General features: G+C 48.3%; 1 protein-coding gene across 1 annotated transcript in view; it reads right to left on the bottom strand.

Annotated features, from left to right (window-relative positions):
- The window catches only part of ZMAT2 (zinc finger matrin-type 2), a 32,020-nt gene that overhangs the window by 15,546 nt on the left and 775 nt on the right, over positions 1–15,699 (bottom strand). The window lies entirely within an intron of this gene.

Raw genomic sequence — 15,699 nt, 5'->3', positions numbered from 1 at the left:
GTCAGCCCCACCAATGAGGAAAGATGTCCAAATGCAGAAGAATTGTAATGACATGGATAGGAGGCTCTTAAGTGTACACAATAGGTAGTGAAAATGAAGGTGTCTTCTTTTTAAGCTGTGCGGCTACAAAAGGAGCTACTTGTGAATCGCTGAAGAACCTTTGTTCACTAGTGTATCCAATCAGTCTTTAAACCGCTCCTGCGGAGTGGTAATAATAAAACAGTAAGGGCAAGGTGGGAGGAGAAAGGGGCGGGCCGAGTCCGTGATAAAAACTCCTGGGCTCCTGATTGGCCCCTCCAAGTGTCACTCGGAGACCAAGTGGCCAATGAGGAGCCGCGCACAGCACGGCTCCCCATTGGCTACTTGGCCTGTCCTCGGCTCTGCGCTCCAGTGAGTCGGCCGTTCTCGCCTTGGCGCCGTCTCCAGTAATTCTGCGGGGGGAACAGGCTTCACCGGCAGGAAAGGAGTAGGGCCACCGCGTTGAAAGGAGCAGGGCCGTGGCTCCTTTCCCGCTGGCGAAGCCTCTCACTTTTCCCAGGGAGGGGTAGCCCCCCAAGGACCGCACGGCGGGAAAGGTGCAGGGACGCGGCAGCCCTGTTCCTTTCCCCCCCCCACTCTCCGACGTTGCCCAGGGAGGTGCCCACCATCGCTGGCGGGGGGGGCGGCTGCGCGCCTGCCACAGCCTTCTCCCGGGCCCTCGCCTCGGTGGGGGCAGCTGCCCATCCTCCTCTGGGGCCCTGGTATGACCCATTGCCCGGGGAGACGCCCACCTTCGCTGGGGGGGGGGGGCTTGTGTGCCCACCACCAGCCGCGGCCTTCTGCCGGGCCCTCGTGCAGCCGTGCTTCGGTGTGGGGGGGGCCACCCATCCTTCTACGGGCCCCTGCTACTGCCCATTTTTATAAATGGGCTTTGCCCCTAGTCTCAAATAATTCACTTGAGCATTCTAAAACAGAAAACATCTATTAAAAAAAAAACATGAATTCACAAGATACTTCTTTCAGTTCACCTTCCAAAGGACTCTCTATTGCATTCTCCAGGGGGTTGGACTAGATGGCCCTGGAGGTCCCTTCCAACTCTATGATTCTAACACCAAGTACAGTTCCATTTTGGAGGCCTGGATTTCACAGACCCTGATTTGGATAGAAAAGTGGCACAGGAATGTTTTAAACAAATACATAAAATGTAGTGTGACATATAAGCCCGACCTTGCTTCTGACTGTTCGAGCACAACTACTTATACCTCTGTGACTGAAAGGTATAGAACGTCTTTTACTGAAATGACTTAATGACTCCCCTTGAGTATATGACGACTTCCCTTGAGTAGACAGGCTTTCAAGCTACATAGCAACGTGACTCTGGAGAAAATGACTTTGGTTCACTTGCCTGAATAATCTACCTTGCACCCCTAAGGACTGATACGCTCAGGAGGGCACTTCGGGCACAGCATGACCAGAATTTTGGGAAAGGCTGAATTGCGGAGTGGCAGCTCCTACCCTGAACACAGGATTAGACCTCCTGTTCGCTTCCACATCTAATTCTAAGCTCTTTGATCAATCCTGCAGCCCTGATAGCCCAGCTAATATGCTGGCTTATTACTGAGCTGTCAGTCAACAGCTCCTCTATCAACATACAATATGGGTGGCCGTAATAGCTACTAAAAGCATTCAAATGGAAAGGAAGATCCCTTGATAAGTTGTGTGTTTTTTTTAGGGGGGTGGGCATCTGAAGTGTAATAGTCCTTTCCCCCCAAATACTCTGGAAATCTTTAATACGAAACAGAGGTTTTTAAACTATAGTCTGAGGATCCCCAATGAGGCCACAATTAAAATAAGAAGAAGGGGATGACAGAAAGCCAGAGATTTCTTTGAATTTTCCATCACACTTTTTAATTTGCCTTTTAGAACGCAGGTGGAACCAAAGATTGATAATTTTTATTTATTCGTGCATAGACCGCCATTCTCGCGGAGACGCAAGGCAGACTACAGAGCCCATAGGATGGGGCATCCCTTAAGCCAACATAATGGAATTAGGACTGCAGAAATCTCAACTTTCAGCGCAAGTGACTGGAATGGAAGCATTAGAGCAGGGGTAGTCAGCCTGAGGTCCTCCAGATGTCCATGGACTACAATTCCCATGAGCCCCTGCCAGCATTCGCTGGCAGGGGCTCATGGGAATTGTAGTCCATGGACACCTGGAGGACCACAGGTTGACTACCCCTGCATTAGAGAACCCACCGAAGCCCCCAGACACAGCACAAACAGCACTGACTCACAGCCAGGCATCTTTTGGAAGGTGTTCAAGTGGCCCTTAAACAAATATGGAGGGCTGCAAAGAAGGCTCAATGATAAAGAGAAGCCCTTAGAGCAGGGGTATTCAAGCTGCAGCCCTCCAGATGTCCATGGACTGCAATTCCCATGAACCACTGCCAGCATTCGCTGGCAGGGGCTCCTGGGAATTGTAGTCCATGGACATCTGGAGGGCCGCAGTTTGACTACCCCTGCCTTAGAGAAAGGGAGTTTTGAGTAAAATAAATGCAGCTTTTTATTTTGACCACCGAGAGCACATTCCAAATGTGCGGGGAGGGAGGGGGAGGGAGAGGCACATATCTCCGCACGAAGAAGGATGGCAAGAGGGTTCGGCCACAAACGGTTATTCTGGAAATCAAAGCAGGAACAGCCAAGTCTGCCGCTTAGCCTGCCTGAACTTTGCCTTTGTCTCGCTCAGCCCTCTCCAGCACTGCGAAACGTGGCTGTCACCAGGCAACTGAAGAGTAGGCAGACAGCTGACAAAAAGAAATATTCCTGAACGACTGGACTTCTCTCCCTCTTGCTTTTGGAGGGCAACAACCCTTCCAGGGGAGGGACAAGGAAAAACTAGTTAATTGAACTGGAACACAAAAGCTCAGGGAGCCAGCTGGACTGGACGCAGAGGGCATCAAGTATGGGGGAGTTCTGAATGGCTGCTGCATTGCACTGGAAAGCTATTTCTTTGCCCCCTCTTAGGAGTCCACTTCTGTCTGCTCAGCTCTCATTGTGCGCTGGTAAATAAAGCCCAGATTACAAAAGCAGCCTACGCCTCCCGTGTACTTTCTTATTGCAAGGAGGCCTAACTTTGCAGCGGTGCTTCCGGAGGATGTGTGGAGTGCTCATTCAGCTTTAAAAGCCACAGCATGGCGTGCTCATTCTAAAAAAGAGAGATCCCCTCGACTGCCCCAAGTATCTCCCCAACCGTCTTGATTTGTGCACAAGGGAATTTCAAGCCACAGCACAAGTTCATAAACGTCCTGGTGAAAAACCTCAACAACTTGGGAAGTACAGAAAAGGCCCATTAGTTTTGCTTTCTCCCATACTGGGCCCCAATTCAGTACCAATGATCTGTTCCCAAGTAGTAGTAGTAGAAGACGAAGAAGAAGAAGTAGGTTCTTATATGCCGCTTTTCTCTACACGAAGGAGGCTCAAAGCAGCTTACAGTCGCCTTCCCTTTCCTCTCCCCACAACAGACACCCTGTGGGGTGGGTGAGGCTGAGAGAGCCCTGATATCACTGCTCGATCAGAACAGTTTTATCAGCCTCGTGGTGAGCCCAAAGTCACCCAGCTGGCTGCATGTGGGGGAGTGCAAAATCGAACCCGGCATGCCAGATTAGAGGTCCGCACTCCTAACCACTACACCAAACTGGGTCTCATAGAAAAATTCTCTTCCGGGCATCTGCTGTCCAGGCTAGACCGTGGTGGAAGTTGGGAGAAACTAATCAGCACAGCATACACTCCTCAGAGACAACCAGCTGAGCTGCAGCACACAAAGGTCTTTGGTGTTGTGTTAGCCAGTGACGCCATCTGAGCCACACCATTTCCAAGAAGGCTGTAGCTTAGGAAGCTGAGCACCATTTCAAAGCTCCTTACAAAGGCTATGATGATCGCTCAACTGTTTCACCAACTGCAGACACACTGTTCAAGTAGCTCTACTTCAGGGGTAGTCAAACTGCAGCCCTCCAGATGTCCATGGACTACAATTCCCATGAGCCCCTGCCAGCAAATGCTGGCAGGGGCTCATGGGAATTGTAGTCTATGGACATCTGGAGGGCTGCAGTTTGACTACCCCTGCACATTCTGCCAGACTCCAAAAAATAATTTCTTCCGTGGCTGGCACATCCCTGCGAGAGAAAACCTCTGTATAACACACACAAAACAACTCCATTTTGCCCCTTACACATAAAACCCCAAACATCAGCAAACCTTTTCTGGGACCAGCTGAAGTCACAAAAATTCTGCACATGCCAAAGATTGGAGGTTTGGATAATTAAGTAGTAAGTAACCCTCTGCCTGTTATTCTTTCTTTTTTACTTGAGAATGACAAAATGGATGCAAATACATGTTTTTAATTCTTGTGTTTCGAAAGCCAAAAAAAAAAAAAGAGAGAGAGAGAGAGAGAGAGAAGGAAGTCTGAACAGCTTTTTTCGCTCCCTCTCTAATTATGTCTTTGGGGGGAAAAACAGGAACGGCTTCCACAGTCTCTCCTGCCATCTTATCCCTTATTTAGCCAAATGAATGATCATCATCCAAAAAAACAAACAAACAATGAAAGCCTCGTTTCGGAATCAAAGCTCCCCAGGCTCCCCCCCCTCCCCTCCCTGTTCTTAAAAATAGAATGATTGCAAAGGATTTTCTTTTCAAGAGCCCTCAAGAGATAGCCTGAACCTTTGATTCCTTTATTCCCTGGGCCTGTTAAGCGGTTTAAACATGTCACCACTAAGATTATTTGCCTCTTCTTCAGGTAAAAGAAGAAAGGACATTTACAAGGCAGAAATTAATTCAGGAGGGGAGGAGGGAGAAATGCCAGGGAGGGAGGGGGGGAATTTTTCCAGATTCGCCCACTGAAGCAGCACCATCACAAATCAAAGTTGGCTTGTGCCTGGAGAGAAGGCAATTTACGGGCGGCTTCACTTTTCTCCTCAATAATAAAAAGCAGCCGTAGCCTTTTGAAGATCTTTTAGCCGTGTCCCTAGGCCAGGCAGAGAGAAATGAATCAGAACTTCTGATCTTGCTGTAATAAGGCCTGGCTTGTGATTCCAAAGAAACTTTTCCAGAGTGATCAAAGGAGGGGCTTGCTGGAAGCCCCGACATCTTTTAACAAGTGCTTAGCTGCTACGCAGGCTCCCTCCCCGAGAGAGGACATAAACCAAGGAGGGGGGAAAGGACCTCGGGCCAAACATTCATCACGGGGCACAAGGAAGGAAGGAAATGTTTGGTCTCATCCAGTAAGTTACTGTCGGAGCCCCAAGTTGAAAGAGACTCCTTTGTTCTGAATTCAGGGGTAGTCTAACTGCGGCCCTCCAGATGTCCATGGACTACAATTCCCATGAATTCTCATGGGAATGATAGTCCATGGACATCTGGAGGGCCGCAGTTTGACTGCTCCTGGTTCTGATGGAGAGTGCAAGTGCAGCTATCCGAAGGGAAACCGTATTCAGGTTGAGAGAGGCTGGATAAACACAAGCAGGACTGGTGCTAAAACACATGGCACAGAAGAAATTTATGAGCCTGAGCCAAAGTTCCCCAACTAGGGTTATGCATAAGCCCAGGGTTAGGCCAGGGTGTGTGTTGGGGGGGGGGGGGGGAGAGATGCTTTTTTTAATGTGTATTTTTAAATATTTATAATTTACCCAGGGTGGTTTTCTTATTTGGGGAGGTTGACACATCCCCTCCTAGAAGAGCCAGCAATGGGCTTGGAGTGGGTGGGAAGGAGAGGATGGGCCCCACCCATACCTTTGCCTCCGAGGTTCCTCTCATATGGTTGACCTGTTGGTGGCGGCTGGCGTCCAGCGAGGGGAATCGTCTTGAGCAGGGGTAGTCAAACTGCGGCCCTCCAGATGTCCATGGACTACAATTCCCAGGAGCCCCCTGCCAGCATTCGCTGGCAGGGGGCTCCTGGGAATTGTAGTCCATGGACATCTGGAGGGCCGCAGTTTGACTACCCCTGGTCTTGAGGTTGGTTGGGGGAATCTTTTGTTGTTTTTAACTCTGGATAGGTTGATGGATAGAAGAGGGGGCTACTCCAGCCTCAGGCATGGCCTGGTAGAACAGGTCACTGGGAAGTTTTGCGATTTGGCCGTGGGTGGGTGGGAACAGGGGCCTACCACCGAAGCCTGGATTTCGGTGATGCCACTTCTGAGGTTGTGGCAAGGCATGGCCAGATGACATCACTTCCAGGTTACCTCGAAACCTGCAACATTTTCCAGGGGGTTTTCCATGGTTGAAAAAGGCTGGTCTGAGCAGTTGGCAGGAGGGAACGCCATTGTCAGGTCTGCCAAAGCCCAGCTTGCTATTTTCTGCAAAAAGGACCAAATGAAGCAATGTGACAGCTAGAGGTCCAGGTTACCGCTTAGGGTGCTTCTGCCCTCCCACGGCATCCATAGCGCTTCTACAGGGGCAGAACTGCCAGGGTCTTTGTTCCTGTCCTCCATTGCAAAGTGAAATTCAAAGCCATTGCCACTAGCCACGCAGTGTTGATGTAGGAGGCCAATCCCTCGTTTTGCCTGGCTTCCTTCCTGGACAGGTCTGTCCAGACCGCTGGTGCATCTGAGCTTTCCCAGCCTTCTCACCTGGGGAATGTGTGGTGTACAGGAGGAACCCTGCAGCAGAAGTAGCTTTTTCTCAGCTCATTTCGCTATAACGGGGAAAGCTACTTGGTGACATTTCTTCCCTGTGTCACTCTTGCAGGCGCAGAAGCCAGCTCAACAAATTAACCTGGCAGAGCTAGCCTCTGGCATGCAAGCACCCAGCTTTCAAACCTTCCATCCATTCCCTTCTTGCAATCAATGCCAAGTCTACAACCAGGAAACTGGCAGGTTAATTCAAATGTGAAATTCAGCACCTTCCTGGGCCTTTTCCCATCCGTAGATCACAGTGCTGTGATGGTAGAAGCCGCAGAATGCAGAATCCTCCTTCAGACTGCTTATTGTTACTTATTTATACCCCGCTTTCATCCCCATTGGGGGACCCAAAGCAGCTTATGTCAGGAGCCCACAAGGGAAGGGCAGGATAAAAAGAAATCATAATAATTATTATTATCATTCTCCTCTCCTGCATTTTATCCTAACAAACTCTGTATTGCTTGGAGATCTGACTGGGCCAAGGTCAACTGGGAGCTTCAGGGGCATTCCAACCTCCCAGATACGGTTGCCAGGACCCCCTTGGCCACTGGGACGGGATGGGGGTATGACTGCCAGATCCAAGCTGGAAAACTCCTGGAGATTTGGGGATGGAACCAGGGGAGGACAGGGAGCTCAGTGCCACAGACTCCACCCTTCAAGGCATCCATTCAAGGCATCCACATCTCCAGTGACTGCCATGGCTGGGGCTCCCCCTTGGCGTGGCACTGCACAGCTGCTGCTAGCAGCGCCCCCCAGCGGGTGGTGGAAAGTCAGGGGCGCCGGCAGGAAAGCAAGCGGAGCAGGGGCTCAGCCAGCGGTGGTGACGTCCCTCGGCAAAAGGCCACCCCCCCAGCCTCAGTAAAATTGTCAATCGTTGATCGGTCCCCGGTGATAAAAAGGTTGGGGACCACTGCTGTAACGCAGTGGTTCCCAAGCTGTGGGCCGCGGCCCAGTGCCGGGCCGCAAAGGCCATGGCGCTGGGCTGCGGCTCCCTCTCCCCGCAGTAAAAAACTTCCCAGGCCACAAGCTTGCGGCCCGGGAAGCTTCTTACTGCGGGAGGGCGGGGAGAGGAAATCAGGGCCGCGCGAATGCACCATGCGCGTCCAAAATCGCGCATGCGCTGCACTTTTGCGCATGCGTGAAAGTGCCGCGCATGACACATTTGTGCATGCGCAATGCGTGGGCGCGGCCCGTGCATGCGCGGCCCGCGGGCACAGCCCGCTACCCTGCCGGTCCCCAGCCTCAGAAAGGTTGGGGACCACTGCTGTAACGTACTGATATTAACCAGAGGACATCCATCCCCCAATGTCCATGTCAGGACCATTCCACCAGCTTCCTTCCCGCACAGGAGGCTCTGGTTCAAGGCACCTCTTTGTCTCTCCTCTGCCCTTCCAAGCAACAGTTCAAAGCCTCTCCAATGCTGTCGCTCATCTAGGTGAAGATTTTGCCCTGACCCAAAGCAGCTCCCTTCAATGCACCGACTAGCCACACTGCCCTCTGCGGCTCACCCTGCTACTCAACCCTCTGAACACCCCACCTGGTCAGTACTCCCCCACCAGCAATGTCCAGCTCTGAGGCCCTTCTCCATAGCAGACAGTCCTCCCCCCCCACACACACACATCCGGTTGAAAATGCTCTCTTCCCTTGGGTCTTTCCCTCTTCCACCTCTGCTTCCCACTCTGTGCCCCTACTCCTAAAGCGCCCTAGCTCGGGTTACGTCCTTCCACGCACCTAGCCAGGCTTGCCTGATTTTGCTCACAGAGCTTTTCCTGACCAGAGGCATAAAATAGCTTTTTTTTTCCTCAGTCAAACCACTGACAGAAGACAGACTGCCATGAATGTACCGAGGCCAACGACTCCAGCAGACAGGATATTTGTGAATGCTCACCACCACAAGAAGTCTGGGCCAGGCGCTTCAACCCCCCCCCTCCCCCCACATACACACACCCCATGCTGATGCTACCAAATCCTTGGCTGCATTATCAGGTAATTCTTCCATTGCACCCCACTGGTCCAGAAAGCTTCCTTGGCAACAGACCGATTGTGGCCTGGGGCTGGGGAAAAGTTGAGCTTCTCTGTCAGAAAAGATTTTGCTTGGTCCATTTCCTCCATTATACCTTTTATAATGACTACAATGACCAAGGACACAAACATGGAAGGCTGTGTGGGCTTGCTGTTTGGTGTTACTTTATGTACGAGAGAGCTGCCTCATTATAATGCAATTAAAATAAGTGCCACTGGGTTTATCCACTCGGTTTCATTCAAAGGCAGGGGGAATACAATTTACATCTGCAGGAAAACATTTCAAACAAATGAAGAGCCCTGAAAACTGTAGGGGAGGGGTTGCCATTCTGCCTTTTGCTATTGCCTTCTGCCGTGTGCAAAGAAGCCCCAATGTGAGCAAGGAATGGGGGTGGAAGGGAAGTTCAAGGGAAGCGTACAACCTCATCCCCCCCCAACTTTTGCACACAAAGGCGCTCAAAGTGGGACCAACACACCAATTCTCAGTCTTATGCAGATTAATCACACATGCACCAACTCATATTCCCATGAATACACTAGCAACCGATCACCTTCTCAATGGCCACGATTCTACCAAATGCTCTCTCTACATACTGCCAACACCCACGTGCCAGTCAGCAGTGGGAGGCATTCTCACTAGGCTGGCATCCAGTCTCATGGCAAGTGAGGGCCAGTATGCATGGGGGAATACTTGTCAGAGGGAAGCTATTTGGGGCTTTGATAGAAGTGACAAAGGGGAGGAGATGTCTGCATCCATGCTGGAGCTCACCCAGGCCTTAGGCAGTCTGCTGGAACTTCACAGGATGGCGGTGAGAGGGCTGATTGGGCTAGTTCAGTGATTCCCAAAGTGGGCACTACCGCCCCCTTGTGGGTGCTGCAGTGATCCAGGGGGGCGGCAATGGGCCACAGGTGCATTTGGGGGTGATTAATAACTATTAAAAATTTTTACAAATTATTTTCCAGGGGGCTGAGTAATATTTTTTTTGGAAAGGGGGCGGTAGGCCAGACAAGTTTGGGAACCACTGGGCTAGTTGAAAGTGAGAGCTATCTTGGCTCCTCTCAACTACAAGCCATTTGATACCATTCCCACCTCCAGGGCCTCAGCCTATTGCTAGAGGCTGGAGACTTCAGGAGGGTGCCCATGTGCTAGTCATGGGCAGTTTCATGGTGAAGAGATTTGTCAGGAACCATCAGACATTATCACCCCGTACACTGTTCGTCAAGCACTCCAGTACAGATCCTGAAGCGCCAAGCTTTTTATAAATATGAAAAACCATATTTCAGAGCCCGGTACCAAATTATCAGACCACCCAAAGGAACACAAGACAAGCCATATTGGATCAGGCCAATAGCTCATCCAGTCCAACAGTCTGTCACACAGTGTCCAAACTCAGGTGCCATCAAGTGAGGTCAGAAGACCAGAAAGTCACCACTGTTGCCCTATCTCCATTTCAGTACGGCACACAGTCGAGAAAGGACCACACACAAGTTAGGTCCAAAAACCATAGCTTTGGAACTTTCAAAATGCCTTCCAATTCTTATGCCATAAACACTTCTTATCATTTGAGCCATCAGATGGACTCAAGCATCACACAGGACGGACTAAATGGAAGATGCAGAGTTGCCTGGTGGGGCTGGTTGTCACTGTTATGTGCCAATTCCCATGAAATCTAGTGCTCCTGTGATTGGCTGGGACCATTCTTAAGCGTGGCCAGCCACACAAGACAAGAAAGCCAACCCCTGCTGCAGTCCCACTGCCAAGAATCAGAGCCTGGAAGGAGGAATGCCAATTGTTGCATGCTGCCAAGCCCATTCAGGGGCTTCTACACTTCATCCGGTTCCAGTAGGGTGAAAAGGAGCCTTTCAACTTCATAAAAGCAGGCATATTTTACAATAAGCTTTCCTAGGCTACAGAACACTTTATTAGATGCATGAAGCCAAACATCACTCCACAAACAGACAGGCAAAAATGTAAATAGTGAGGTTAAAAGGATATGAAATGTCTGTGACATTTCCATGCAAAATTCAAAAGCATACAAGACAGAGTAACTATTCAGTATACAATCTTGCATACCTTTGAATTTGCACTGAAAGACCACATTACCATAGAAATCCACTTCTTGCATTTCATAGCGTTTCAATCACAATGTCCACAATCTCCTTATCGTGAAAGAGAAGAGGCATGTGTGTGTGTGTGTTTTTATACATCTGAAGGCTGAGGTTTCAGTCTGTGCATCCAATGGAGTGGGGGTCTAGCCCACAAAAGCTGATGCTAAAGTAAGTCGGTTGATCTGCAAGATGCTACATGACACCTTTTGCCCATCCTCCATCCCAAGTGCTCAAATGGAATCTTTGGAAGGCTTCTCTATTCTGAAGGCTTCTGCATTATTAAACCAAGCTGGTGACATTGGACTCAAGCTTCATCCTCGGGTCTGTTCGTTAACTCTTGTATTTGTATGCTGACTTATTGCCATTCACACAACTTGACAACTATCTTAATCTCTGCTATAACTGCCCTGTTAACTATGCCTCTTGACTCTACCTTATCCTTCCTGGCAATTAAATCTCCCTACCCTCTATCTACCTATATGTAAGGAATGAGGAAATACTGTTTCACTGTATCTGACAAAGTGTGCTAATATGCGGCTATACGCAGTCAAGGCCCTGCATATCTCAAGGACCATCTGCTTGATTATACTCATTGAAGAGCGGCCCACTCTATCAATTCAAACACATTTGTGATCTCTGGCTCCACAGAAATCCACCTGGCTTCAACCAGAGCCAGGGCCTTTCTCTCTGTGGTCTCAACCTGGTGGAATGAGCTCCCCAACGAAATTAAGGCCCTATCGGAACCCAAAGAGTTCTATAGGGCCAGCAAAATGGAGCTCTTCCGCCAGGCTTCCAGTTGAGACCAGCCCTTGTCACATAACTCTGACACTCCACACACCCCCAACCTAAGGCTGCTGCTCAGATGCTGTCTCTCCCCTCTGACCTGATCTATTATCCTGTGTGCAAAGGCCCTTAAATTTGAACACTGTCTGCTTGTTCATGTTCGTTATGCCTTCTGTTCATATCTGTTCCACATAATATATTTCTGGTAGGGCCTTGAAGGAAGAGCTGGTCTCATGGCTTAAGTGCCACTCAGTGCTTAACACCCATTCAGGGCAGCTGTTCTGCCCATGAGGGCCTTCTCGTCCAACCAGCTTGGCTGTCTGTCCAGCAACCAGCCAATCACCTTCTGTTCCCCCACCCTGACTACCCCTCCCACTTCCCTCAGAGGCTGCATATCCCTGCTGCTTGAGAGCCGCCCCTGCTGGTGAGTTCCCTTCCCAGGGGCCTTCAGCCTGCAGCCTTTCCAGGTCCTGGGGGGAAGGAGAAGCCATCCACAGAGTTCTTCCACCCCCACTCCCAATCTAGGGCCCATTGTATTCCTAAATGCAATGGGCTTGGCCCCTAGCTGTTACACATGTTTTAAATGCATTAGTTCTGCTGTTCCATGTCACCCTGAGATGTCGCAGTGAGGGGCAGTATACAAATTAAATAAATGAATTAAATAAATAAATAAATATATCTCGAATAAAACTTTGTTGGGTCTTAAAGGTGCCGTTGTATTCAAACTTTGTTTGAATAACAAGGCAAGCAGTCCTAACAGACACCATAGTAAGGAGGTACATAGAAGGCAAGGACAGATTTGATTTTTCACCTGGAATATGAAAAGTTCCCATAATATTCAACAAAGACATAGTAATAAAGTAAGAGCGGTCCTTTCTTTGCGATAGCACTGCAAGGGGGGAAACTGAGGACGAAGCCACAAGGGAAAACAGAGACAGGATCCTGGAATGCTTTGTGCTTGACTGGAGTTTAAATTATGTTCTGTAAACTGAGAACAAACATGGGATCACTTGGGGGATGGGAACCCCACAGAAAGGGTGTTTTGCAACAGAGAGAGAGAACTCCACATATACAAACACGAGAGAGGGAAAAATACTGTGATAGCACATGGTTAACTCTGTTCAGAATACCTGTAAGTACTAACTTTCAGAATACCAACCAAAGCCTTGTTTCCAACTGGACGGTACAGGAAAGCATGGGAGGACAGCTGCAATGATTTACCCCACCTCTGCAATAGCTGTACCATGCATTGCCTTAGCTACCCATTCAACTCCAACAGCTGCTAGGAGTATATCCAAGGAAGAACAGAGGGGGGACCCCTTGCAGTTATGCCCATGGCAAATGGCTGCATTATCAACATGCTGTCATACTGGTGTAACTATCTCCTACCCACCCCCAAAATAATTGAAATTGAGTACAGGAACACATGAAGCTGCCATATACTGAATCAGACCCTTGGTCCATCAAGATCTGTATTGTCTACTCAGACTGGCAGCAGCTCCTCTCCTCACAAGGTCCAAAAACACAATGATACCTTCAATCACTTTCAAGTTGAAGACCTCTTTGAGAATATGAATCATTCACCAACACTGACATACAACACAATGCCTCTGCTCTTGAGATGCAAATGCCTGGGGGGAAAGACTGGGGGGGGGGGACTATCTTCCTCCTTTTTTTCAGACCCCCCGCCAATTTTCCAATGGGTACAAAATTGGACATTTGGGGGAATACCAAAAATAATAATGTGAAACTTTTAAAGACAAGATGAGCATGCTGTAGAGATATATATGGAACTTAAATCCAAGCTCCATTTCTGCACCTACAAGGATACCTAATATTGAAAGGGGGGCATGGAGGGCTTTTATAGCTTCTGATGTCCTTTGGTTCATTTTTTCATCTCTCCCTCCAACCACTGTGACACACATACCCACAGATCAGGTCACAAGTAGCTTATTGTCCTAAAGTAGAATAGGGTGCATCGGCTTGCCGTTTTCTCTTTGGTATTGGTGACATTTCCAATTTTACTTGTAGAAAATGAAAGCATTTGTAACTTTAAGTTGCATAAATATATCAACTATTACAATTTTATATAAGTTGTAAATGTAAATGCTGCATTTTATGTTGTTAAAGCAGTAAAATTATTGTAAGTTTGATAGTAAGATAATAAGTGCTGCATACATTTCAATTTCCCACAAAATTTCCATTTGGGAAGGGAAACAGACCCCTCAAAGTTTTTCCCGGGGCCTCAAACTGTACAGGAATTTTACATCCCTAACCTGCTCACCAAATGCTGTCTGCTTGCATCAGAATCCCAAGGATATCTGGAAAGCCATTTTTCTTGTTGTCATCTCACTAAAATGCAGCAGCAAATCTCCTTCAGCGGAATCTGCTAACCATTGGTATTCAAGTCATTACCCTTTAAACATTTTCCCCATTTATAAGCTTAATTTTCCCCACACTTACATACTATAGTTGTTGTTACAATTATTTATTGAATTTCTATACTGACCTCCCGAGCTGGCTCAGGACAGTGTACATCATGTAATTAATTAAAATCAACGTAAGTATTAAATATTAAAAATATAAAACATATTAGCAGATTAACAGCATCTAGAAAACAATGCCATCCCCAGTTTGTTTTCCTACCAGATAGAGATTGGACTACCCATAGAGCTTTTCCAGGCTGCGTGTTTCTGTGAGGTATTTTTGTCGAGGGCTCGTAGATGTGCCCAAAAAGTACTGGTCAGGATCACCAATGGCATTCCATGAGAGCCGCTTAGTGTAGCAGTTAGGACTGTGGACTTCTAATCTGGCGAGCCGGGTTTGAATATACGCTCCCCCACAAGCAACCAGCTGGGAGACGGGCTAGCCACAGCACTGAGAAAACTGCTCTTACAGAGCAGGAATATCAGAGCTCTCTCAGCCTCACCCACCTCACAGGGTGGGGAAGAGGAAAGGGAAGGCGATTGTAAGCCGCTTTGAGACTCCTTCAGGTAGTGAAAAGCAGCATAGAAGAAGATGGAGGAGGAGGCTCAAAGCAGCTTCCAGTCGCCTTCTCTTCTTCATATACACCAACAATGACAAAGGCATGTAACTGTTCAGTGCAGAATTGAGAATACCTAAAGTCCTGGATGTCAATGACCTTAACTGACCCTGTATCAAGAAAGACTGCTGGTCCTTTGGGTTATGACCACCTAACAACCTCAGCTATGTATTTCTGTAGTGTTAAAGAACTTAGGTCCACACAAAATTCTGTTCTTTAGGTACTAAAACAGGTTTTATCCAGAAAGGAGGTGATGCAAACCACAACAGGATCCAAGTCTAAGGTGAAGCATGGCCATGTTTTTCTTCAGGCTGAACAGACTTGAACCAGAAACATAACAGTGTGAGGCAGGAGAGAAATCTCCAGCAACACTGATGAAAAATTTCAGTTTGCCTGCTTGCAACATGGAAAACAGTTATGAAATACAGTGTGATGCGCAATAAAGCCATACATTTGTAACATCTATAAAGCTTGCTAAGAATTATACTTGTTCAGAATTAAGACATACAATTTTCATTTCATGTTGCATAAGGAGTATGGATTGAGGCTGGAAAGTGACAGAAGGAACTATGCAGATCAAAACAAATAACGTTGCTACTGTCTTATTTTGCAAGAAAGGGACAGGATGAACAGCAGTAGATGGTGGCTCTTTAAGCAAGAAGAACAGTATGGGTCTGACGGAAAATGCCCTGAAAATGATAGCAGCAGACAAGCACTCTGGAGGGCTGCACAGAAAGAGGTAGGGGGCTGCATGCAGTCCATGAGCCTCAGGTTGGGGACTGCTGCCCTACTCCATAAAAGCTAAAAGTGGCATGAGTTGTGCAGTGGGTCTTTGTGCTAGCAGTAAAAGAAATTAAATGGGATCTGCTAAAATGGAGCTTTCAATCCCACAAACACAGAATGCCCACCAGACATTTTGTAACTCTTACTGCAGTGCACCTAAAGTTGCCAATTCTGGGGTGGGAAATGCTGGATATGTGAAGTGGAGCTGGGAAAAGTGCTCAGCAGGGATGTGATGCCATAATGGCTTTCCTAAAGGAACTAATCATTTTAATCTGAAGATCAGCAGTAATTATGGGAGCTATGCAGACC

This window comes from Paroedura picta, chromosome 14 (genome assembly GCF_049243985.1).
Source record: "Paroedura picta isolate Pp20150507F chromosome 14, Ppicta_v3.0, whole genome shotgun sequence".
Classification (NCBI taxonomy): domain Eukaryota; kingdom Metazoa; phylum Chordata; class Lepidosauria; order Squamata; family Gekkonidae; genus Paroedura; species Paroedura picta.
This window is presented reverse-complemented; position numbering and strand designations above follow the sequence as displayed.